The 25830-nt window shown below is 42.0% G+C and overlaps 1 protein-coding gene across 2 annotated transcripts in view; it reads right to left on the bottom strand.

The window, feature by feature from the left end:
• The window catches only part of PAFAH1B2 (platelet activating factor acetylhydrolase 1b catalytic subunit 2), a 29365-nt gene extending 20159 nt beyond the window's left edge, over window positions 1-9206 (bottom strand). For both annotated transcript variants that reach the window (XM_068988397.1, XM_068988398.1), the window contains exon 1: window positions 9108-9206. The gene's annotated coding sequence lies outside the window, so the exon portion shown is untranslated. The remainder of the gene's footprint in view (window positions 1-9107) is intronic.
• Between the last annotated feature and the right edge of the window lie 16624 nt (window positions 9207-25830).

Here is a 25830-nt window from a genome sequence, read left to right as displayed (position 1 = left end):
TGCTGAGTTTTCCAAATTTGCTGGCATATTGAGTGTAGCACTTTCACAGCATCATCTTTTAGAATCTGAAATAGCTCAACTGGAATTCCATCATCTCCACTAGCTTTGTTCGTAGTGATGCTTTCTAAGGCCCACTTGACTTCACATTCCAGGATGTCTGGCTCTAGATAAGTGATCACACCATCGTGATTATCTAGGTCATGAAGATCTTTTTTGTACAGTTCTTCTGTGTATTCTTGCCACCTCTTCTTAATATCTCCTGCTTCTGTTAGGTCCATACCATTTCTGTCCTTTATCGAGCCCATCTTTCCATGAAATGTTCCCTTGGTGTCTTTAATTTTCTTGAAGAGATCTCTAGTCTTTCCCATTCTATTGTTTTCCTCTATTTCTCTGCATTGATCACTGAGGAAGGCTTTCTTATCTCTCTTGCTATTCTCTGGAACTCTGCATTCAGATGCTTATATCTTTCCTTTTCTCCTTTGCTTTTCACTTCTCTTCTTTTCACAGCTATTTGTAAGGCCTCCTCAGACAGCCATTTTGCTTTTTTGCATTTCTTTTTCTTGGGGATGGTCTTGATTCCTATCTCCTGTACAATGTCACGAACCTCCGTCCATAGTTCATCAGGCACTCAGTCTATCAGATCTAGTCCCTTAAATCTATTTCTCACTTCCACTGTATAATCATAAAGGATTTGATTTAGGTCATACCTGAATGGTCTAGTGGTTTTCCATACTTTCTTCAATTTCAGTTTGAAGTTGGCAGTAAGGAGTTCATGATCTGAGCCACAGTCAGCTCCTGGTCTTGTTTTTGCTGACGGTATAGAGCTTCTCCATCTTTGGCTCCAAAGAATATAATCAATCTGATTTCGGTGTTGACCATCTGGTGATGTCCATGTGTAGAGTCTTCTCTTGTGTTGTTGGAAGAGGGTGTTTGCTATGACCAGTGAGTTCTCTTGGCAGAACTCTATTAGCCTTTGCCCTGCTTCATTCTGTACTCCAAGGCCAAATTTGCCTCTTACTGGTGTTGGTGTTTCTTGACTTCCTACTTTTGCATTCCAGTCCCCTATAATGAAAAGGACATCTTTTTTGGGGTGTTAGTTCTAGATGGTCTTGTAGGTCTTCATAGAACCGTTCAACTTCAGCTTCTTCAGCGTTACTGGTTGGGGCATAGACTTGGATTACCCTGATATTGAATGGTTTGCCTTGGACACAAGCAAGAGATCATTTTGTTGTTTTTGAGATTGCATCCAAGTACTACATTTTGGAATCTTTTGTTGACCATGATGGCTACTCCATTTCTTCTAAGAGATTCCTGCCCACAGTAGTAGATACAATGGTCATCTGAGTTAAGTTCACCCATTCCAGTCCATCTTAGTTCAATGATTCCTAGAATGTTGATGTTCACTCTTGCCATCTCCTGTTTGACCACTTCCAATTTGCCTTGATTCATGGACCTAACATTCCAGGTTCCTATGCAATATTGCTGTTTACAGCATCAAACCTTGCTTCTATCACCAGTCCCATCCACAACTGGGTGTTGTTTTGCTTTGGCTCCATCCCTTCATTCTTTCTGGAGTTATTTCTCCACTGATCTCCAGTAGCATACTGGGCACCTACCGACCTGCAGAGTTCATCTGTCAGTGTCCTATCTTTTTGCCTTTTCATACTGTTCGTGGGGTTCTTAAGGCAAGAATACTGAAGCGGTTTGCCATTCCCTTCTCCAGTGGACCACATATCTATATAATAATATATATATTATTTTCTAGATATCTATATTAGAGAACTAGAGTCATACACTTAAGAATTAATACAGCAATGATTAGAATCCACTGATTACTAAACAGCTTATAATATACTATAATCTGTGGTACAGTATATACCTGTACTACAGATTGTAATAAAATTAGTTGTGGGCTTTGGCACTGATTTTTGACAAATGTTTACTAGGTACTTTTATTTTTGACAGGTCTCCACTGATAAAATGTGATTAACGATGAGCCTAAGTATGACATCTGATAGTAGAGGAGACCCTGGAGGAGGGCATGGCAATCCACTTCAGTGTTCTTGTCTGGAGAATCCCACGGACCCAGGAACCTGGCAGGTTACAGTCCACAGGGTTGCAAAGTCAGACATGACTGAAGCGACTTAGCACCGCACAGCACAGCGCAGAAGAACGAGTAAGTGAAATTCAGAAAAATCAGAAATGCTGCTCTTCAAGAAAGACAGGTAAGAAACCAGATTGTTTTCAACCAACTCTGGAGAATATATAACACATACTAGAGACATTCGGAGAAAGCAATGGCACCCCACTCCAGTACTCTTGCCTGGAAAATCCCGTGGACGGCAGAGCCTGGTGGGCTGCAGTCCATGGGGTCGCAGAGTCGGACACAACTGAGCGACTTCACTTTCACTTTTCACTTTCATGCACTGGAGAAGGAAATGGCAACCCACTCCAGTGTTCTTGCCTGGAGAATCCCAGGGACGAGGGAGCCTGGTAGGCTGCTGTCTATGGGGTCGCACAGAGTCGGACACGACTGAATTGACTTAGCAGTAGCAGCAGAGAAATTAGGCTCAACAGGTCTTTGGGCAAATGCAAAGGATGATGAAAGAGAAAAGGCTGGGTTTTGTGGCTTACAGAAAAAGAGGTCATACTCTCTATTTCCTTTCTTTGCATCCTCAAATAAAACTAAACTGTCTCAGAAAGAGGACTGAGTTACAGCTTTTCAGTAAGTATTCACCGAGCAAATAAAATGCCCTGGATTGCCAAGGTAGCAGCTTTTGAGGATCAGAAAGTAATAAGCCCTAAACATGAAAGCAAACTTTCATTCATAAAAAATAAATTATAGAAGCAGACAATTTTAACACTAATTATGCAACCAAACTCGCTCAGCTCTAAATAACCCTAGGTCTAAAAACAACTGGGCTCAGGGTTTAGCCCATATCTGACTAAGGATGTAAAATATCATTCACAACCTGTGTTTCTTCAGATTACTAAACTATGCAACTACTGAAAACAGCAGAAAGACTAGTATCAATGCTACGCTTTCTACATACCACCTGCGATCCTCACAAAAGTACTGCAAGATGAAGAAAATGAGGATCACATAATTTAGGTAATTTGTGCAGTAAGTAACTGAAAAGAGGTTTGCCTGACCCCAATTACATCATACCTGGCCCACTGATCAAAAACCAGTTCATGCTGACTCCCTAAAGGGAACCTATATCATTTCAACAATAAGGAAGAACTACAAGATGAACCTGTATAGATCTAATCAGACTATGATATCTGTTTGGGGGTTTCACTGTCTAAAAAATTAAAATACATTAAAAAAAAAGATTACAAGGCTAAAACAAACAGCTATATAAAAATGTTTATTTTTGAGGTTCTCCTGTTTTTAACCAATAAAACATTTTAAACCCGCCATATTCATTTCTTGGGGGTGAGGGGGAGTCTACCTTCAATTCTTGATTTAAGTCTGGCTATTCAAGTGAAATCTGATATGGCACTTAATAACTGTTTTAATTTTAAAAGTAACTTTATTTCCTGCTAGTCAGAAAGCACTACTGCTCCTGAGACTGACAAGGAGCAATCTCATTTTCTAGACTTCAAAACTGGATACAGAGGACTCCCCTAGTGGTACAGTGGATAAGAGTCTGCCTGCTAATGCAGGGGACACAGGTTCAATCCCTGGTTCACAAAGATTCCAAATGCTTCGGAGCAACTAAGCCCGTGCACCACAACTCCTGGAGTCTGAGCACTCTAGGGCCCATGAGCCACAGCTACTGAGCCTTTGTGCTGCAACCACTGAAGCCTGTGTGTTTAGAGCCTGTGCTCCACAGCAGAAGCCCATGCACTGCAACAGAGTAGCCCCGCAGCTGGAGAAAGCCTGCACGCAGCAATGAAGGCCAAGTGCAACCAAAATTAAATAAGTTTAAAAATCAGATATGCATTTATTCTTTAAATACAATGCAAAGAAATACATAGCAACAAAACAGCTCCATTTTCCACTCACTCACGGAAAAAATCTATTGCCCAGCTTTTAATATAGATTAAAACGCCCAACTATTTCTCATTTATTTCCCCACCTGGAGCATGTTAGGTGTTTCTGACGCAAAACTTAACTGACACAGGGTTAACTGAGAGATCACTACTAAAATGGAGAAAAATAATTTGTTCTACTTGAATGGGAAAGACTAGAAATCTCTTCAAGAAAACTAGAGATACCAGGGGAACATTTCATGCAAAGACAGGCACAATAAAGGACAGAAACAGTAAGGACCTAAGGGAAGCAGAAAATATTAAGACGTGGCAAGAATACCCAGAACTATACAAAAAAGGTCTTAATGACTCGGATAACCACAAAGGTTTGGCCACTAACCTATAGCCAAATATCCTAGAATGTAAAGTCAAGTGGGCCTTAGGAAGCATTATTTCGAACAAAGCTAGTGGAGGTGATGGAATTCCAACTGAGCTATTTCAAATCCTAAACATATGCAAAAACAGAGACATTATTTTGCCAACTAAGGTCCGTCTAGTCAAGGCTATGTTTTTTTTCCAGTGGTCATGTATGGATGTGGGAGTTGGACTGTGAAGAAGGCTGAGCGCCGAAGAATTGATGCTTTTGAACTGTGGTGCTGGAGAAGACTCTTGAGAGTCCCTTGGACTGCAAGGAGATCCAACCAGTCCATTCTGAAGGAGAGCAGCCCTGGGATTTCTTTGGAAGGAATGATGCTAAAGCTGAAACTCCAGTATTTTGGCCACCTCATGTGAAGAGTTGACTCATTGGAAAAGACTCTGATGCTGGGAGGGATTGGGGGCAGGAGGAGAAGGGAACGACCGAGGATGAGATGGCTGGATGGCATCACTGACTCGATGGACGTGAGTCTGAGTGAACTCCAGGAGTTGGTGATGGACAAGGAGGCCTGGCGTGCTGCAATTCATGGGGTCGCAAAGAGTCGGACACGACTGAGCGACTGAACTGAACTGAACTGAAAAGATGATGCTGTGAAAGAGCTGCATTCAATATGCCAGCAAATCTGAAAAACTCAGCAGTGGCCACAGGACTGGAAAAGGTCAGTTTTCATTCCAATCCCAAAGAAAGGAAATGCCAAAGAATGTTCAAGCTACCATGCAATTGTGCTCATTTCACATGCTAGCAAGGTAATGATCAAAATCCTTGAAGTTAGGCTTCAACAGTTCATGAACTGAGAACTTCCAGATGTACAAGCTGGATTTAGAATAGGCAGAGGAACCAGAGATCAAATTGCCAACATTTGTTTGGATAATAGAAAAAGCAAGAGAATTCCAGAAAAACATCTACTTCTGCTTCAATGACTATGCTAAAGCCTTTAACTGTGTGGATCACAACAAACTGTGGATAAGTCTAAAGAGATGGGAATACCAGACCACCTTACCTGTCTGCTGAGAAATCTATATGCAGGTCAAGAGGCAACAGTCAGAACAGGAAGTAGAACAATGGACTGATTCAAAATTGGGAAAGGAGTACATCAAGGCTATATATTATCATCCTGCTTATTTAACTTATATGCCAAGTACATCATGTGAAATGTCAGGCTGGATGAATCACAAGCTGGAATCAAGGTTGCCTGGACAAATATCAACAACCTCAGATATGCAGATGATACCACCCTTATGGCAGAAAGTGAAGAAGAAAGAACCAAAGAGCTTCCTGATGAAAGTGAAAGAGGAGAGTGAAAAAGCTGGCTTGAACCTCAGCATTCAAAAAACTAAGATCATGGCATCCAGTCCCACCACTTCATGTCAAATAGATGGGGAAACAGTGATGACAGACTTTATTGTCTTGGTCGCCAAAATCACTGTGGACAGTGACTGCAGCCAGGAAATTAAAAGATACTTGCTTCTTGGAAGAAAAGCTATGACAAACCTAGAGAGCACGTTAAAAAGCAGAGGCATCACTTTGCCAACAAAGGTCCATATAGTCAAAGTTATGGTTTTTCCAGTAGTCATGCATGGATGTGAGAGTTGGCCCATAAAGAAGGTTGAACGCAGAAGAACTGATGCTTTTGAATTGTGGTACTGTAGAAGACTCCAGAGTCTTTCGGACTGCAAGGAGGTCAAACCAGTCAATCCTCAAGGAAATTAACCCTGAATATTTGTTGGAGGGACTGACACTGAAGCTCCAATACTTTGGTCACCTTTTGTGAAGGGCCGATTCACTGGAAAAGACCCTGATGCTGGGAAAGACTGAGGACAACAGGAGAAAGGGGTGGCAGAGGCTGAGATGGTTAGACAGTATCACAGCTTCAACCGACTTGAGTTTGAGCAAACTCTGGGAGATAATAAAGGACAGGGAATCTTGGAGTGCTGCAGGTTCCCAGGGATGCAGTCAGACACAATTTAGCAACTGAACAAGAGCAAACACTCTATGATTACATAATTGAAACCATTTTCCTAGTGATCGTTAAAAGAACTGTGCATACAAGGTGCCTCCCTAATAAAACATATCCAAATACATCCCTCATCACTTAAAAACACAATGCAGACACTTCAACTACATTTCAGTTCTTGGGATACCGTGTTCAGATCTTGTCAAAACCTAAGAAGAATGTTTTTGACAAACCAGAAGGTGTCTCAAGGAAAGGAGCCAAGGAGAAATTTAAAAACCATCATATCAGAAATGGTTGAAAGAAATAGGTATGTTCCTAATCTGTAGAAAAACTGGTTGGGGAAGAGGAGATCACAAGACAAATGGCTGTCAAAGTACTTGAAGATTACTAGGAAGGGACTTAAGGCTTATTCTACAGTGTCTCCAAATAGGAAGACAAGGCCAGTGGATATCGTGTACAGAGACAAATTTCTAACACGCAGAACTGCAAATGACCATCTGTCTCTCAAAGCAGATTCCTCCAAAGGCAACTCAGAGATGAGGTGAACATCTATTAGAAAAGCATAAAGAGAACTAAACCATATGAGTAAAGACTGGCCCAGATTAGTGGGGTTCCAACATTTTTTTAATGTTTTAGAAACTTTTTGAAATGCTCCTTAATATATGTATAGTTATAAATCAGTTGTGCATTGCTGTTAACCTGTATATTAAATATTATTAAAGGTAATAAAAACTTCATTCCTAAAAAATGCATGTAGAAAGAGATTCTAAATTTTTTCCTATATTCTAATGGATCACCTTATGCAACCCAGGGTAGTGCATGGAAGTATTCTGAAAGCTGTAATTAGTAACAACAGAAAAAAACACCAGGAGAGGGATCTGACTCCCATCTCACCTCACTGATTCGTAATTAACTGCCCTCATGCAGCAAGCCATTAGCTTCTGTGATCACAAACAGCAAGTTCAGTTACAAAAACCCAGTAGAATGCAGACAAAGGTCTGAGGAAATTAACTTATAAGTAGACTCTATTCCAGGCAAACTTTAACTGTCCATTAAAATGAGTTCTCTGGGAAGATGAGGAGACTTGCACAGCATTTCCCAATTTTCCGACTTCTCTACCTAACTCAGACTATGAAAATATAGTACCAGAATTTCCAAATGCTTGTACCAGAATGGTGTAGTGTGTCTAGTTCCAACAACAAAGAATTACAAACCCTCAAGCTGAGCTGGATGCTTCTTGAGTCAGGAAACAGATGGAGAGGGAAAGTCCAACTAAGAATTTAAAAAGATTTAGAATGTTTCCACTCTGACCTAAGGCTCCTCATTTTCAGAGAGAGCTGGCAGGCTTTCTCTAAAGGAGAAGACAGGCCTCATCCGTAGTACCTTGCCTCAGTGGACTGGTGGATGGGTCCTCGGGTTTCAGCACATCCATAATTTATTATCAAATGCCCAAGCCAACACATTAAAGCAAGATGATTTCATACTCCTTCCCTGCTCCCCCACAAGGAGGCAACCTTTATATCAGAACAATGTGCCCAGGAGAAGAATCTAAAGACACAAGGCATATCCCAGGCACGGCATATTGGAATGCTCAGGGGGACAATACCCATGTTCTCTCCACACCTTTACCACTTCCCCGACATCAACCCCCCTCCCTCATCATACCCCTCATTTAAGGCTGAACGAAATGAGATCTCATGGTGGGTCCAGGCGGTCTTCCCTTTCTCCGTGGGTAAGCTCTAAAAACAGGCCGAAGCTTCATGTGTTTGGTTTCCTCAATGTCCTCAATGTTTGTATACACATTATGAAAAGCAACGCTGGCTTGGGAGTCATGGAAAGCAAAACAGTGAGTCACTGTGCAACGGGTACATCACAAACCTGAAGGCCACAAGATCCTGATCTGGTACATGGACCCGGACCAGCTAAAAAGCATCTAAGAAAACCTGTCCACCAATAGGTTTACCTAAGTGGGTTGACCTTGGGCAAATCACCAGCCTCGCTGGGCCTCATCTTTAAAATGAGGTGATGATGGACTGGGCAGCCCTCTAAGAAATAAGCTCTTCTGAGTCGTGGCACTCTATTTTTGAATATATTAGAGGAGGCAACGAGGAAGTTTCTGCACAGTTGAAATTTTACAAAAAAAGGTCTGGGGGTAAAAAAGTGGTCCGTCTAAAAGCAAGAGCAACTGGTCTGGGTCCGCGCCAATGGCCTCTCAGACAGAGGAAAGGGGAGAAAAGGATCAGAGATTCAACCTCGGGGACGGAGGGAAAGGCTGCGGCCAAGACCCCGGGGCCGAAGTGTGGCTGGAAACGGGGCTGGCGGCGGCGAGCCCGGAGAGCGGTGGAGGACGCAAGGGCGGCCTCCTCCGGGCGGTCAGGGCCCGGCCCGGCGGCGCGCCCCGCCACGGGTCTCGGCCGCGGGAAGCGGCGGGGAGGCGGGGCGGGCGAGGAAGCGGCAGGCCTGGGGGTGGGGCGCTGGGGCAGGGCTCCGATGAGCACGGCGAGCGGCCCGGAGGCCCGGGGACCGGGGCTGGCTGGAGGGCGGCCGGCGAACCGCCGCACCGCCACCGGGCCCGCCGAGACTGCGCGTGCGCGCGAGGGCCCCCGAGGGTCGCGGGCGGAGGGGGAGGCGCGGTGGGGGAGGGGACGCGAGGTCGGGGCCTCGCACAATAACAAACCGCAGCCCTTTCCTACCCCCGCCTCTCAGCCGCCCGTTTCCCGCTCCTCGAGATGCACTCACTCAGGCACAGGGTCCGTGCGGAACCCCAGCTGCTGCGGCGTCGGCGGGTGGCGCGTCTCTCGCTCGCTCAGTCCGGGCGGCCCCACTCCGGCGCGTCCCTCCTCCGGCCCCAGCACCCGCTGCAGCGCCCCCACTTCCGGTTCCCCTGCCACTCAGGCAAATGGCTTCCGGAAGTCCCGCCCCATCCTGCCCGGCCTTCGCTTGCTTCTGCTCGCTTTCCCTTTCTGCGGGCGCTTGGTGCTAGCCCCCAGGTGTCCTGCGGGGCCCCTCCGAGTTTCCCGCTTTGTTCTCTGTCCTGCCTTTATTTTGCATGTAGTCTGCGAGACTTGGGCCTCTATCTTTCCTTCCGCTGCATCCCTCAATCCTGCGTTCATATCACCGCAGCGTGGAGATGGCATTCAGGACAATGTGCGGTGACCTCACGCTGACGCCATTCCCTTCCAACCCCGCCAACCTGGCTTCCTTCTCCACCCCGTGGAATAAACCAGATTGCTGCCAGAGGGAGGGAAATAGGGCCCCGAGGTTAATGAGGCAAGTGCCTCACATTCATGGGTAGAATTTCTGCTTCTAAGATGAATGTACGGATTTTAGATGACCGCCTCTTAAGCTAATACCATAGCAGGGGTATGGGAGAGCCAGAGTCTTTTTCTTTTAGAGATCTATGCAGTTTCAGGGAAGGCGTGTCTGTGTGTGTCTGTGTCTGTGTGTGTGTGTGTGTGTGTGCGCCGCGGCGGCACGCGCACACACGTACAGTCAATATGAAAAGACCTGTGCTGAATGCTATATAAATGCGGGATCTGTAACAGCAAAGAGGTGGGGCAAAAGATGAACGCAGGCTATAGTTAGCAAAACGTTTGGTTGAGCAACATCCAGAGCTGGCCCTTTAAAAATGAATGGGATCCATTCAGACCCTTATCTGTATTGGTAGAGCCTTCTAGAACTCTGAAAATGATCAGGGAGCTTGTTTTTTCAGACAAAACCTGTTAAGGGTTGCTGTGAAAATCTGGAAGCCTAAAGTTTCAAGGTATATCAAATTATTTTTCAGATGACCTGTGCTGTCAAGTTATTTATCAGGCATATAGAATCCAGAATAATTTGTCCTATAAAACGCTAACTTACCTTAGAATTCTCTTGCAGACGCTCACACACTATATAGCACACCACTAGGTAAATTGTTGATTTAAATGTTTTATTGAAAAGAATTTGTGTTTGGGGAACTCAAATGATGGTGTCATGGTAGAATAGAAAAAGGACCCCAAAATGGCAGACCACCGGGTCGGGTGGGGTGGGGGGTTGGGGTGAGTCCACCAAAGGGGAAGTGGAGGACCAGAGCCAGAACCTCCCGTCCTGGGCGTGACTAGTCAGGCTCCAAGAGGAGGAGACAGCATAAAAAGGGAAGCCAAGAGGAAAGGAACTTTTTCAGGGTCTGCCCTCTCTTGGGTCCTGGGAGCTTACTGCTCGTTTCCTGCTTGAGCTGTAACAGTTGTAGCTAGTTTCTTAGGAATACTGCCTACTTAATAAAATCTGATCTCTTTGACCTATCCAGGTGGCTGGTCATTGCAAATCTTTGCTATGTGAAGACAAGAACCAAGGGAGAGGGGTATACTAATCTGATAACGGTATAAAAAGCAATCTGGAAATGTACTGATAACAGAAGACAGATCTTGAATTATTCTCCAGGGATAAATCCATGGAATCCTGAATTTCCTCAATTTTAACACTCAACACACTATAATGTAATTACTACTTTAATATAATGTCTCCCCTGCTATATTCTAAGCTCCGAGGGAGCAGAGACTTTGTGTGGATTCCCAGTACCTGGCATGATGCCCAGTGAATAGCAGATACTTATTAAATGTGGCTCAACCAGGAATAAATGATCAAGGGTTGAATTTGTGCCTATGTGATAGTTATGACCTATCTGTGCATTTTCTTGTTTTCAACTTTTTAATTAAGAAATACAAACAAGGGAAGTGTGCCCCCAGGGAACACTAAGCTAGCCTCTGCAAATATTTGAAGACCTCTATGGCTCGGACAAGCTTCCCATCTGTCAATAGTAGTAAAGAACCTGCCTGGCAGTGCAGAAGACATAAGAGATGCAGGTTGGATCGCTGGGTCAGGAAGATCTCTTGGAAGAGGGCATGGCAACCCACTCGCGTATACTTGCCTGGGAAGTCCCATGAACAGGGGAGCCTGGCCGGCTACAGTTAATGGGGTTGCAAAGAGTTGAACACGACTGAAGCCACTTAGCATACACACATGGCTCAGGCAGTTTTTAGTGTTTAATAAGGCAAAAATCTCAATGTCACCAAACCCTGAAATTCATGAAGAGGTTGTCTCCTAATAGGTCTGTTTCGGCTTTCTAAGTAATGCATTTAAAAAATGCAGGTGGTAGTGTGAAAAGGACCATAAATTAGGCTTCAGAATACCCTGGATTCTTGTCTGCTCACTTTACTTTCTTGAACCTTTGTTTCTTAGTCTGTAAGATGAGAAGGATGGACTAGGTCATTGCAAAATTGTTTTTAGCTCTAAGCCTCCAATGTCCCCCCAGTTCCCTGAAGGAACATAACTCTGGGGTATGCAACCCTATCTCACTTCTCCTCACTTCCCACACACAACCTCCCCTTCCCCTGGGCCTCATTCAGGATCTGTGTTTTCCATAGTTTTCCGTATCACCTTACAATTGGTGATAGGTAAAAATAGCTGTGTTCGACTATGAAACAAATTGACTGAAAGCTATCAGGAGAGCTTGCCCTTCAAGTTGTTTTTCCATTAATGATGACAGGTTTAATGATTCTACCTGGATTCTTTGGTCTGGTTTCCCACAACTGAATGCCAACCCAAAGGGAGAGAATATAGAAATCCTGACAAAAGGTCTGTGGACTGACTGTTGCTGTTTAGTTGCTAAGTCATGTCTGGCTCTTTTGAGACCCCCATGGACTGTAGCCTGTCACGTCCTCTGCCTATGGGATTTCCCAGGCAAGAATCCTGGAGTAGGTTGCATTTCCTTCTCCAGGGGATCTTCCCTACCCAGGGATTGAACTTGCATCTCCTGCATTGGCAGGTGGATTCTTTACCACTGAGCCATCAGGGAACTTATTGGAGTATCATAAACATAATCAAATGTAAACCTAGGGCTTTGAGAATGAGATGTGTCAAAATACCACCCAAGTGGCCTGAATTTAGGAGACTACTTGACATTTCATCACTTACAGTAATTAAACTGGAAGACTTGAGGACCCTGGCATTTCAGATATGAAAGGAAAGAAGGTCTGAGAATGGACACACAGTGTGAATCCAGGGAATTTCTGTGGGTAGAAAGCAAGGTCAGATGGTTTACAGAAAAGTTTCAAAGTTATATTTATTGTTAAAGCAACATTGAGAAATATTTTAACAGAAAACAAATTTTACTCCAATTCTCACAAATTGACAGGTTTTCATTAACACATTCGTCTCAATTTCTTTCCATCAGTATCAATATCTGTTTTATTTCTCAGTTTTAAGATCTTTGTGATTAAGTCAAGATATTGTTAGAAATAATGTAAAGAACATATTATAACAGCGTTTTTGTCTTCCCAACTGAAAGTTGTTAGTCACATTTTTATATTTTTTTAACAATGTGTGTGTATATGGTTTAAAATCATTATAAATGCACAAATTGAAACACATTTGATGTTTCATTATTACAATCATTACACTGATTGATAACCAGATTGTTCCCAAGTGATCCTATTTAAGTTGGCTCCTGAGTCATTTTGACATAACCAAACATTGATCTGCTTTCTGTCACTTGAGTTTTGTTCTTCCTTCAATTTCAATAAATAGTATCAACCTGTGTTTCTGGCTGCTTCTGTTTGACATGATACATTAAGATTCATTCACGTTGTGTGTCAGAAGTTCACTCCTTTTTATTTTCTAGTAATATTCTGTTGATGTATATTTTACAGTTTGTTTATCCAGTCAGTAGTTAATGAACATCTGGGTTGTTTCTGGTTTTGCTTATCATACGTAAAATGAAGATAAAAGTTCATGTCATAAATCTTTGCATGGACATGTGTTTTCCTTTCTGTTGGATCTCTTGGATCTAGGTGTATGTTTGGCATTATAATAAACAGCGCATCTGTTTTCCAAGGGGGTTGATCATTTTACACCCCCATCAGCAGTGTGAGGGTTCTAGTTGCTCCAAATCCTTGACAATGTATAATATTATCAGTTAAAGAAATTGGTGAAAGTCGCTCAGTCATGTCCTACTCTTTGCGATCCCACGGACTGTAGTCCATGGAATTCTCCAGGCCAGAATACTGGAGTGAGTAGCCTTTCCCTTCTCCAGGAGATCTTTCCAATCCAGGGATCAAGCCCAGGTCTCCTGCATTGCAGGCAGATTCTTTACCAGCTGAGCCACATAGCCATTGTAGTTGTTCGTAATGATATCTCATGGTGGTTTTAATTTGCATTTCCCTGATGATAGTAAGCATCTTTTCATATTCTTTTAGGCCATTTATATATCTTCTTTTTCAAAGTGCCTGTTCAACTCTTTTTAGAGAAATATTAGACTGTCTTCTCATTACTAAATTGTAAAAGTTCTTTTATATTTATAGTAGAAGTCCTTTGTCAATATATGTACTTGGAACATTTTTCCCCCAATCTGTGGCTTGTGTTTTCATTTTCTTAACAGTACCTTTCAAAGAACAGACATTTTTTAACTTTGGTATGTGTGTTAGTCGCGTTAGTCGCTCAGTCGTGTCCGATTCTGCGACCCCATGGACTGTAGCCCACCAGTCTCCTCTGTCCGTGGAATTCTCCAGGCAAGAATACTGGAGTGGGTTGCCATGCCCTTAGTCTGACTTTGGTAAGGTACAGCTTATCATTCTTTCATTTACAGTGTGTGATTTTTGTGTTCTATTTAAGAAATCTTTATCTACTATTAATTACAATGGAGTTTCTTCTATGTTTTTAAAGTTTTATAGCTTTAAGTTTTACATTTCAATCAGTAATCCTAAGGTAATGTTTGTGTGTGGTGTGAAGTAAAGGGCAAAGTCAATTTTTTCCCGTATGGATATCCAATTTTCCCAGCACTATTTGTTCAAGAGGTTTTTCTTTTTTCCATTGAATTACCGTGGCCACTTTATTTAAATACAATTGATTCAATTTCAGACTTATATACTATTCCATTTATCTTTATGTCTATCTTCACAGCAATACCAGACTATCTTAATTATTGTAACTATATGCTGCTGCTGCTGCTAGCTATCTTCTTTTTCAAAATTGTTTTGACAACCTAGATAATTTGCATTTCCATATAAATTGTATTTATTTATTTATTGGCTGTGCCTCATGGCTTGCAGGATCTTAGTTCCCAGATCGGGGACTGAATCCAGGTCCTGGCAGTGAAAACACTCAAGTCCTAATGACTGGACCACCAGCGAATTCCCTCCATATAAATTTTAGGATGAAGCTCTTGATTTCCTTAAAAAGCTTTTTATAATTTTGATTAAGATGCATTGCATATGTGTTTAGGGAGAAATGGCAACAACACTGAGTCTTCTGATTCATGAATACTGTTTATTGTCCCATTATTTTATTTTATCTTTTTTGGCCTTGCCATGTGGTATGCGCAATCTTAGTTCCCCAACCAGGGATTGAACCTGTGCCCCTGAGGTAGAAGCACAGAGTCTCTTTTTTTCAATTGGAGGATAATTGCTTTACAATGTTTTGCTAGTTTCTGCTGTACAACAATGTGAATCAGTCATTAGTATACATATATCCCTTTTCTCTTGAACCTCCCTCTTACCCTTCCTAACCACCCCTCTAGGCTGTCCACAGAGCAGCGTAGCTCCCTGTGGGGCCTGAGTTCCCTGTGTCGTGCAGTAACTTCCCATTAGCTAGCTATTTCACGTGTGGTAATGTATATGTTTCAATGCCACTCTCTCAATTCGTCTCACCCTCTCCTTCCCCAGTTGTGTCTGTTCTTTACGTCTGTGTTTCTATTCCTGCCCTGCAAATGGATTCATCAGTACCATTGTCCTAGATTCCATATATTAAGTTGTTAATATACGACACTTGTTTTTCTGACTTGCTTCACTCTGTATAACAGACTCTAGGTTCGTCCACCTCAGTTTAACTGACTCAAATTCATTCCTTTTTATGGCTAATATTCCATTGTATATATGTACCACATTTTTATCCATTCATCTGTTGGTGGGCATCTAGGTTGCTTCCAGTCCTGACTATTGTAAATAGTGCTGCAATGAACATTAGTGTACGTGTGTCTTTTTGAATTTTGGTTTTCCTAGGGTATATGCAAAGTAGTGGGATTGCTGAGTCATATGGTAGTTTTATTCCTAGTTTTTTAAGAAATCTCCATACTGTTCTTCATAGTGACTATGTCAATTTACATTCCCATAGTGCAAGAGGGTTCCCTTTTCTTCAGCATTTATTGTTTGTGGATTTTTTGATGATGGCCACATTGACCACGTGAGGTGACACCTCACTGTAGTTTTGATTTGCATTTCTCTCATGATGAGTAATGTTGAGGATCTTTTCATGTGTTTCTTGGCCATCTGTATGTCTTCTTTGGCAAAAGAAGACCCGTTTAAGTCTTCTGCCCTCTTTGTGATCATGTTGTTTCTTCTTCTGATATTGAGCGGCATGAGCTGTGGAAGCGTAGAGTCTTAACTCCTGGACTACTAGGGAAGTCCCACTGCCATCATTTTAGATCGTCTTTAAACAATACTTTGGAACTTTCATTGGAAAGGTCTATATATTTAATACATTTATCCTTAAGTATATATATATGTATTCTTCACATTCATAAGGACATTTTTCTTGAGGTTGTAGCAAACACCCCATTTTTGGGAACCCCACAGTAAAGTGTTTAATTTCTGACTAAATGTACCCCCAAAATTTAAACAATCAACTTGATGTCTATAATAAGTGTAACAATGTGCTTGAGGAGTTAAGAACCTCAGTGCTAGGCCTAAATACACCCCGTCTAGATATCTAACTCACTGGCTAAGTGCTTTGCTTTCATTGCTCACCAACTTTGAAGACTGTTGTTGTTCAGTTGCTTAGTTGTGTCCAACTCTTTGCAACCCAATGAACTGCAGCATGTCAGGCTTCCTGTCCTTTACTATCTCCCAGAGCATTAGTGCTTCCAATGAATATTCAGGGCTGATTTCATTTAGGGTTGACTGATTTGATCTCCTTGCTGTCCGAGAGACTCTGAAGAGTCTTCTCCAGTGCCACAATTTGAAAGCATCAATTCTTCAATGCTCAGCCTTCTTTCTGGTCCAACTTTCACATAACTACATGACAACTGGAAAAACCACAGCTTTGACTATACAGATCTTTGTTGGCAAAGTAATGTCTCTGTCTGAGTGTGTCATAGCTTTTTTTCCAAGGAGCAAGTGTCTTTTAATTTCATGGCTGCAGTCACTGTACATAGTGATTTTGGAGCCCAAGAAAATAGTCTTATAGAAAATAAATATGGATGAACAGTCAAGGATAATTTTCAGGTCTCAAGAAAGAAAACCATGAAACCAGAGGAGAGCAGATGCTGGAACCAGTCAAGAATAGGAATCAGCAACCAGAATCCTAAGAGACTGCTATGTCGTGGGAAGTTGGAACTCAGGAGGTAACTTGACATTGTCCACATTAATTTTAGCAGGCAATTTCTTGCATTTTCTTGTATGCCTTAAAAAGCTGAGTATTTCTAAAGGCAATGTCTAAATAAGTAATTGACAAAGTGATCTTAGTCCCATTGAATTTCTTTTCATTTCTGTTCATTTCATTTCAGTTTATTTAATTTATTTAATTCGTACTATGAGCCAGGTGCTCTGCTAATCAATGTGGAGAAAAGACGAGTAAGGTAACATTTCTCTCCTCAAGGAACTCACTATCTGGTGATCGATATGGACCATATTTATTCTGATAAAATACACAACAATAGAGGAGAACATTTCATGGTCTAAGAAATGAAAGGAGGAGGTGGGTTGATTAAATAGGGTTTCTAGGAGAAAATGATGCCTCATCTGAATCTTTGAAAAAAAAAAACAACTTTTAAAGAGCAGTTTTACGTTCCTAGCAACATGAGAAGAAGGTATAGAGATTTCCCATACCCCTCTCGTCCACCCACAGGGACAGCCTCATCCCTATTGTAACAGAATGGCACCTTTGTTATAATTGATGAACCTACACTGACACATCATAATTACCCATAATTACTTTTATTAGGGTTTACTCTTGGCATTGTACATTCTGTTTGGAAAAATGTATAATGATTTGTATCCATCATTATAATATCACACAATATTTTCACTGCCCTAAAAATTCACTGTGTTCCACCTATTCTTCCCTTCCCTTCCCTCTCCAAACCCTGGCAATCACTGATTTTTTTTAATGCTGCCATAATTTTGCCTTCTCCAAATGTCATATGGTTGGAATCATACAGTATATAGTCTTTTCAGATTAGCTTCTTTTACTTAGTAACATGCATTCAAGATTCCTCCATGTCTTTTTATAGCTTTATAGATTATTGCTTTTCAGTGCTAAGCAATATTCTACTGAATGGATATACCATTCACCTGTTAAAGAATATCTTGGTTGCTTCCAAGTTCTGGCAGTTATGAATGAAGTTGTCTTAAACATAAGTGCAGGTTTTCATGTGGACCAAAGTTTTCAACTCATTTGGGTAAATACCAAGAAGCTTGATTGCTGGATTGTATGATAAGAGTAAAAGTATGCTTACTTTTGCAAGAAAACACCAAACTGTATTCCAAAGTGGCTAAACCATTTAGTATTCCCACCAGCCTATAGCACATCCTTATCAGCACTTGCTGGATTTTGACTATTCTAATAGATGTGTAGTGATATCTCATTTTTGTTTTATTTGCAATTCCCTAGTGATATATGATGGAGAAGGAAACGGCAACCCACTCCAGTGTTCTTGCCTGGAGAATCCCAGGGACAGGGGAGCCTGGTGGGCTGCTGTCTATGGAGTCGCACAGAGTCGGACACGATGGAAGCGACTTAGCAGCAGCAGTAGCAGCAGCAGTGTGGTCCTGACAGAAGGGGATAAGATTCGTGTGGAAGAAAGGTAATGGGCCTAAGTGTCAGGTGCAGCCCTGGGAACTTTTATACGATATTTTTAATCCTCAAAAAGGGCTTCCCAGGTGGCTCAATGGTAAAAGAACCCACTTGCCAATGCAGAAGATGTTAGAGATGCGGGTTCAGTCCCTGGGTCAGGAAGATCCCCTGGAGGAGGGCATGGCAACCCACTCCAGTATTCTTGCCTGGAGAATCCCATGGACAGAGGAGCCTGGCGGGCTACAGTCATGAGGTCACAGAGAGTTGGACACGACTGAAATGGCTGAGCACAGACGCACACAGGCACAATCCTCAAAAAACACATCATCAGCCTCACTTTACAATAAAACTAAAGCTGAAAGAAGTCAAGTAACTTACCAAAGGCCCCACAGCAAGTGGTGGATCTGGAATTCAGAGCCATTTCCTTATAAACCCAGCTCTTATGTTATTTAAACTTCAAAACACTGAAGTAGAGCAGGCATGGCCTCTGTGTGGGATGAGAAAAGCTTTTCAAAAGTGCTGGGAAAAAAAAGAGAGAGTAAGATCAAAGTAAGCAGGGCCTTGCAAAGAGGAAAGTGTTCACTTAGAAAGGCAATAGAGAACTTTTTTAGTGCTTAAGTATAAGGAGTAACATAACCATTATTGGGGAACTTGAAAGTTAGAAGGCGTCTCAGGTGAGAACTCTGTAGAAATCTGTTTATATTAAATAGCACAACTTATAGATATTTATGCAAATCCTTTTTTTTTAAGATTTTTTTTGATGTGGATCATTTTAAAAGTCTTACTGAGTTTATTACAGTATTGCTTCTGTTTTATATTTTGGTTTTTTGACTGGGAGGTATGTGGGCTCTTAGCTCTCCCACCAGGTATTGAACCCATACCTTCTGCAATGGAAGTCAAAGTGTTAACCACTTGACCGCCAGGGGAGTCCCTTAAATTCTGATTTAAGTAATCACTTGACAGGGAACTTACTTCTTCTAAGGCCAGCATTTTTCTTCCTAGCCCTAATTATTGATAGCTCTTTGGTAAGCATACTTTGTATTTCTTCAGCCAAAAGAACAAAATAGCATAGGACCAAGGTCAGAGCTTTGTATTCTCTCACTGCTGGAGAACTTTCAGGTTGAAACAAAGCCAATAATCCATTTATTTGCATCCATTCATTCTTTTACAATACTAACCTAGTATTCCCACGGGGTCACTTTCTATCAGTTTGGGATAGAGAAATTTCTGCCCTTTGGGAACTTCAATGTGATGTTGTGTGTGTGTGTGTGTCTCAGTCATGTCTGCCTCTTTGCGATCCCACAGCCTGCCTGGCAAGGCTGGCAAGAATACTGGAACGGGTTGCCATTCCCTTCTCCATGGGCTCTTCCCGACACAGGGATCGAACCCTGGTCTCCTGCATTGGAGGCAGATTCTTTACTGTCTGAGCTACCAGGGAAGCCTGCCCTCTTACCTCTGCCCTTATTAAAGGCCTCTGATATCCCTCCCACCCTTACTTTTTAAACTAAAGTCTCTTGATTCCAAGTTCAAAGTACACTCTTTTTAAAAATTTTTTATTTTATTGAAGTATAGTTGATTACCAACGTTGTGTTACAGCTCTGCTGTAAAGCAAAGTGATTCAGTTATACATACATACATTCTTTCTCATATGCTTTTCTATTATGGTTTATCACAAGATATTGAGTATAGTTCCCTGTGGAGGTTACACTCTAGAGTTCACCCAACAGTATCACAGTTATTTAACATCTGTCTCTGGTCCCTCACTCTTTGTTTTTCTTTTTTATGGGAGTATAATTGCTTTACAATTTTGTGTTAGTTTCTGCTGTATAACAAAGTGAATCAGCTATATGCATATATATATCCCCTCCCTTTGGAGCCTCCCTCCCACCACCCGCATCCCACCCCTCTAGGCCATCACAGAGCTCTGAGCTGAGCTCCCTGCTCTCTACAGCAGCTTCCCCCTAGCTGTCTATTTCACACAGGCTGGTGTACATAGGTCAGCGCTATTCTCAGTTCCTCCTTGGTCCCTGTCTCTGATTTCCCTGTCTGAGCACAGGCTAGGAAGAGACCTTCCTCTTTCTTTGCCATCTTCCTCTCTTCCCCATCCTCAGTCCCCACATGCTCGGGTGCCAGGTACTTGCCCATGATGTAGTCCTTTCCCTTTTTCTCCTCCAAAAACTCTCACTGCTCCTTGATTCTCTTTCTGCACTGCAGTGACTCACCCTCTTTTTCTCTTAAAGTCCAGTTTCCTTACTGTGGCTCTAATTCCCTCCTCCTTTTCAGGTCCTGAACTGCCTCCCCAGCTTCATCTCCCACCCCTCCAGGGCACACTTCATTACCTCCACACCTCCATCTACCTAACTTTCCCCAGGCAGTTTTCCTTGTCTTCGCGCTGGCTGTCCTCTGCCTTCAGCGTCCTTTTTACAGTCCTCGACCTGTGGGGATTCTATGACTTCTTAAAGCTTTGCAGAGTTCTAACAGCCCTTCCTCTCTAAAGCTTCCCCATTTTTCCCCAGTTAGAACAAGTCAGAAGTGACTGCAGTTTCCCGTTCTGCTTTTCTTTCTGGTGCTACCTGCCCAGGGTCTCTTTCTTCTTGAAGAAGTTATCATGTTATGTAGTTAAGAACCAGATTCTCAGCAAGATGGCACACTGGAAAACAATTTGCTGAAATATTTGATCTGAGAAGTTAATTAGCTGATAAAGTTTAACTTACAAATATAGGAGGCAGGTGGTGACAGGATGCAGACCATATCATTGAAAGTCAGACCGCAGTTCTGACTTCTCCCTTTTTCCCTCCCTCCCTTTCTTCCTTCCCAAAATGAGGCTGGCAAAGTACACATTAGTCAGATAATGCAGGGCCTTGGAGTCCGTGGTAAGTGTAAGCAGAGATCATTAAAAGATCATGGACTTCCCTGGTAGCAGAGCGGATAAGAATCCGCCTGCCAGTGCAGGGGACCCAGGGTCAATCCCTGGTCATGCTGCAGAGCACCTGAGCCTGCACACCACAACTACCGAAGCTGCCCAACAAGAACCTCTGTCCTGCAACAAGAGAAGCCACCACACTGAGAAGCCCATGCACCACAGCTAGGGAGTTGCCCACCCCCACCCCTGATCTCTACACCTAGAGAAAGCCCATGTGCAGAAACGAAGACCCAGTGCAAGCAAAAATGAATAAATAAAATAAAGCTGTGTGCACATGTCAAAAAAATTTCATTAAAAGATCTTAAGGAGAGGATTGAGAAGATCCAGTTTCTGTTTGTTTTTGTGAAAAAGCCTAACATATACTGTTTTAATCATTTTCATGGATACAGTTCAGTGGCATTTTCCATTCACATTGTTGTGAGCCTATCAGCACTATCCACCTCCAAAACTGTTTCATCTTAAACTGAAATATCAGTCAACCGTTTTGCCTTTTTGCATTTCTTTTTCTTGGGGATGGTCTTGATCCCTGCCTCCTGTACAATGACACAAACCTCCGTCCATAGTTCTTCAGGCACTTTGTCTATCGGATCTAATCCCTTAAATCTATTTCTCACTTCTACTGTATAATCATAAGGGATTTGATTTAGGTCATACCTGAATGGCCTAGTGGTTTTCCCTACTTTCTTCAATTTAAGTCTGAATTTGGTGATAAGGAGTTCATGATCTGAGCCACAGTCAGCTCCTGGTCTTATTTTTTCTGACTTTATAGAGCTTCTATATCTTCAACTATGAAGAATATAATCAATCTGATTTCGGCGTTGACCATCTGGTGATGTCCATGTGTAGAGTCTTCTCTTGTGTTGTTGGAAGAGGGTGTTTGCTATGACCCATGTGTTTTCTTGGCAAAACTCTGTTAGCCTCTGCCCTGCTTCATTTTGTACTCTAAGGCCAAACTTGCCTGTTATTCCAGGTATCTCTTGACTTCCTACTTTTGCATTCCAGTCCCCTATGATGAAAAGAACATCTTTTTTTGGTGTTAGTTCTAGAAAGTCTTATAGGTCATCATAAAATCGTTCAACTTCAGCTTCTTCAGCATTAGTGGTTGGGATATAGATTTGGATTACTGTGATATTGAATGGTTTGCCTTGGAAACAGAGATCATTGTATCATTTTTTAGATTGCACCCAAGTATTGCATTTTGGACTCTTTTGTTGACTATGAGGGCTACTCCATTTATTCTAAGGGATTCTTCCCCACAGTAGTAGGTATAATGGTCATTTGAATGAAATTTGCCCATTCCAGTCCATTTTAGTTCACTGATTCCTAAAATGTTGATGCTCACTCTTGCCATCTCCTGTTTGGCTGGCAAAATGGTTGTCTGAGGAGGCCTTACAAATAGCTGAGAAAAGAAGCTAAAGGCAAAGGAGAAAAGGAAAGATATACCCATCTGAATGCAGAGGTCCAAAGAATAGCTAGGAGAGATAAGAAAGCCTGCCTCAGTGATCCATGCAAAGAAACAGAGGAAAACAATAGAATGGGAAAGACTAGAGATCTCTTCAAGAAAATTAGAGATATCAAGGGAACATTTTATGCAAAGATGGGCTCGATAAAGGACAGAAATGGTACGGACCTAAGAGAAGCAGAAGATATTAAGAAGAGGTGGCAAGAATACACAGAAGAACTATACAAAAGAGATCTTCATGACCCAGATACCCATGATGTTGTGATCACTCACCTAGACCCAGATATACTGGAGTGTGAAGTCAAGTGGGCCTTAGGAAGCATCACTATGAACAAAGCTAGTGGAGGTGATGGAATTCCAGTTGAGCTCTTTCAAATCCTAAAAGATGATGCTGTGAAAGTACTGCACTCAGTATGCCAGCAAATTTGGAAAACTCAGCAGTGGCCACAGGACTGGAAAGGGTCAGTTTTCATTCCAATCCCAAAGAAAGGCAATGCCAAAGAATGCTCAAGCTACCATACAATTGCACTCATCTCACACGTTAGCAAAGTAATGCTCAAAATTCTCTAAGCCAGGCTTCAACAGTATGTGAACCAAGAGCTTCCAGGTGTTCAAGCTGGATTTAGAAAAGGCAGAAGAACCAGAGATCAAATTGCCAACATTCATTAGATCACAGAAAAAGCAAGAGAGTTCCAGAAAAATATCCACTTTTGCTTTATTGACTATGCCAAAGCCTTTGACTGTGTGGTTCACAACAAACTGTGGAAAATTCATAAAGAGTTGGGAATATCAAACCATTTGACCTGCCTCCTGAGAAATCTGTATGCAGGTCAAGAAGCAACAGTTAGAACCAGACATGAAACAACAGACTGATTCCAAATTGGGAAAGAAGTATGTCTAGGCTATATATTGTCACCCTGCTTATTTAACTTATATGCAGAGTACATCATGCCGGGCTGGATGGAGCACAAGCTGGAATCAAGATTGACAAGAGAAATATCAATGACCTCAGATATGCACATGACACCATCCTTTTGGCAAAAAGCAAAGAGGAACTGAAGTCTCTTGATGAAAGTGAAAGAGGAGATGAAAAAGGTGGTTTAAAACTCACATTCAAAAAACTAAGATCATGGCATACAGTCGCATCACTTTATGGCAAATAGATGGGGAAACAATGGAAACAGTGAGAGACTTTATTTTCTTGGGCTCTAAAATCACTGCAGATGGTAACTGAAGCCATGAAATTAAAAGATGCTTGCTCCTTGGAAGAAAAGCTATGACAAACCCAGACAGCATATTAAAAAGCAGAGATATTACTTTGCTGACAAAGGTACTCTAGTTAAAGCCATGGTTTTTCCAGTAGCTGTATAAATGTGAGAGTTGGACCATAAAGAAAGTTCAGTGCCAAAGAATTGATGCTTTTGAACTGTGGTGTTGGAGAAGACTCTTGAGAATCACTCGGACAGCAAGGATATCGAACCAGTCAATCCTAAAGGCAATCAGTCCTGAATATACATTGGAGGAACTGATGCTGAAGCTGAAGCTGCAATACTTTGGCCACTTGATGCAAAGAACAGACTCACTAGAAAAGACTCTGATGCTGGGAAAGATTGAAGGCAGGAGGAGAAGGGATGAGATGGTTGAATCGAATCACCGACTTGATGGGAATGAGTTTGAGCAAGCTCTGGGAGTTGGTGATAGACAGGGAGGCCTGGCCTGTTGCAGTCCCTGGGTCACAAAGAGTCAGACACAACTGAGCGACTGAACTGAACTGAAACTGAAATTTAATATCTGTTAAAAAATAGCTCTGCAGTCTCCTCTTCCCCCATCTCCTGGTCACCCCATTTTATTTTCCGTCTCTATGAAATTGGCTGTTCTAGGTACGTCACATGAGTGGAATCATACAGTATTTGTCCTTTTGTGTTTGGCTTATTTCACTCAGCCTAATATAATGTCTTTAAGGTTCATCACTTAAAGACATTTAAGTGTCTTGGGACATTTAAGTGTAGCATGTGGTAGAATCCTTCGTTTTTAAAGCTGAGTAATATTCTATTGCATTTATATACATAAAACTCATGTTTTGTTTTTCCATTCAAGAAATCAGTGGAAATCAATGTTTCCATCTTTGGCTATTGTGAATAATGCCCCCATGAATTTGTGAATATCTGAGTCCTTGCTTTCAGTTCTTTTGAATATATACTGACAGGTAGAATTGCTGGATTGTGCAGTCATTCTTTAATTTTTTGAGGGACTGCCATGCTATTTTGCACAGTGGCTGCACCATTTCCCTTTCCCATCAGCTATGCACACACACAAGTTTCAGTTTCGCCACGTCTTTGTTAACACTTGCTATTTTCTGTTCTTGTTTCTTCCTTCCTTCCTTTTTCTATCTCTTCCTCTCTCCCTCCCTCCCTCCTTCCCTACTCTTTTACTTCCTTCCTTCCATCTTTCTTTTCTTTTCCTTTTCTCTCTCTTTCTTTCATCATCCTAATGAATGTGGAGTATTATCTCATTATGGTTTTGACTTGCATTTCCTTAACGATTAGTGATTTGAGCATCTTCTCATGTGCTTATTGACTATCTGCATGTCTTCTTTGGAGAAAAGTGCATTCAAGTCCTCTACTCATTTTTAATTGATTTGTTTGTTTTGCTGTTGAGTTACAGGAGTTCCTTATATTTTGGGTATTAATCCCTTATGAGATATTTGCAAATATTTTCTCCCACTCCATAGGTTGCCTTTTCACTCTGTTGATAGTGTCCTTTGATGCACAATGTGTTTTCAATTTTGATGAAGTCCAATTTACTTATTTTTTCTTTTGTTGCCTGTAGTTTTGGTGTATCCAAGAAATCTTTGCCAAATCCAAAGTTATATAGCTTTTCTGTTTTATTCCAAGAGATTTATAGTTTTAGCCTCTACATTCAGATCTTTCGTCCATTTTGAGTTTATTTTTGTATAGGGTGCGTGGTAAGAGTCCAGGTTCATTCTTCTGCATGTGGATATCCAGCACCATAACCCACTCCAGCATTCTTGCCCGAGGAATCCCATGGACAGAGGATCCTGGCGGGCTGCAGTCCATGGGGTCGCACAGAGCTGGACATGAACTGAAGCGACAACACGTGCATACATGCATATCCAGCACCATTTGTTAAAAATCCACTTTCTGTTTTTAAGAAGTCATTCTAATTCCTTTATGAGGAGGCACTGTAGGAGGTAAAGGCAGAAGCAGGGAGAAGAGTCCGAAGGGTAACAGCAG

Source organism: Capricornis sumatraensis, chromosome 16 (genome assembly GCF_032405125.1).
Source record: "Capricornis sumatraensis isolate serow.1 chromosome 16, serow.2, whole genome shotgun sequence".
NCBI lineage: Eukaryota > Metazoa > Chordata > Mammalia > Artiodactyla > Bovidae > Capricornis > Capricornis sumatraensis.
This window is presented reverse-complemented; position numbering and strand designations above follow the sequence as displayed.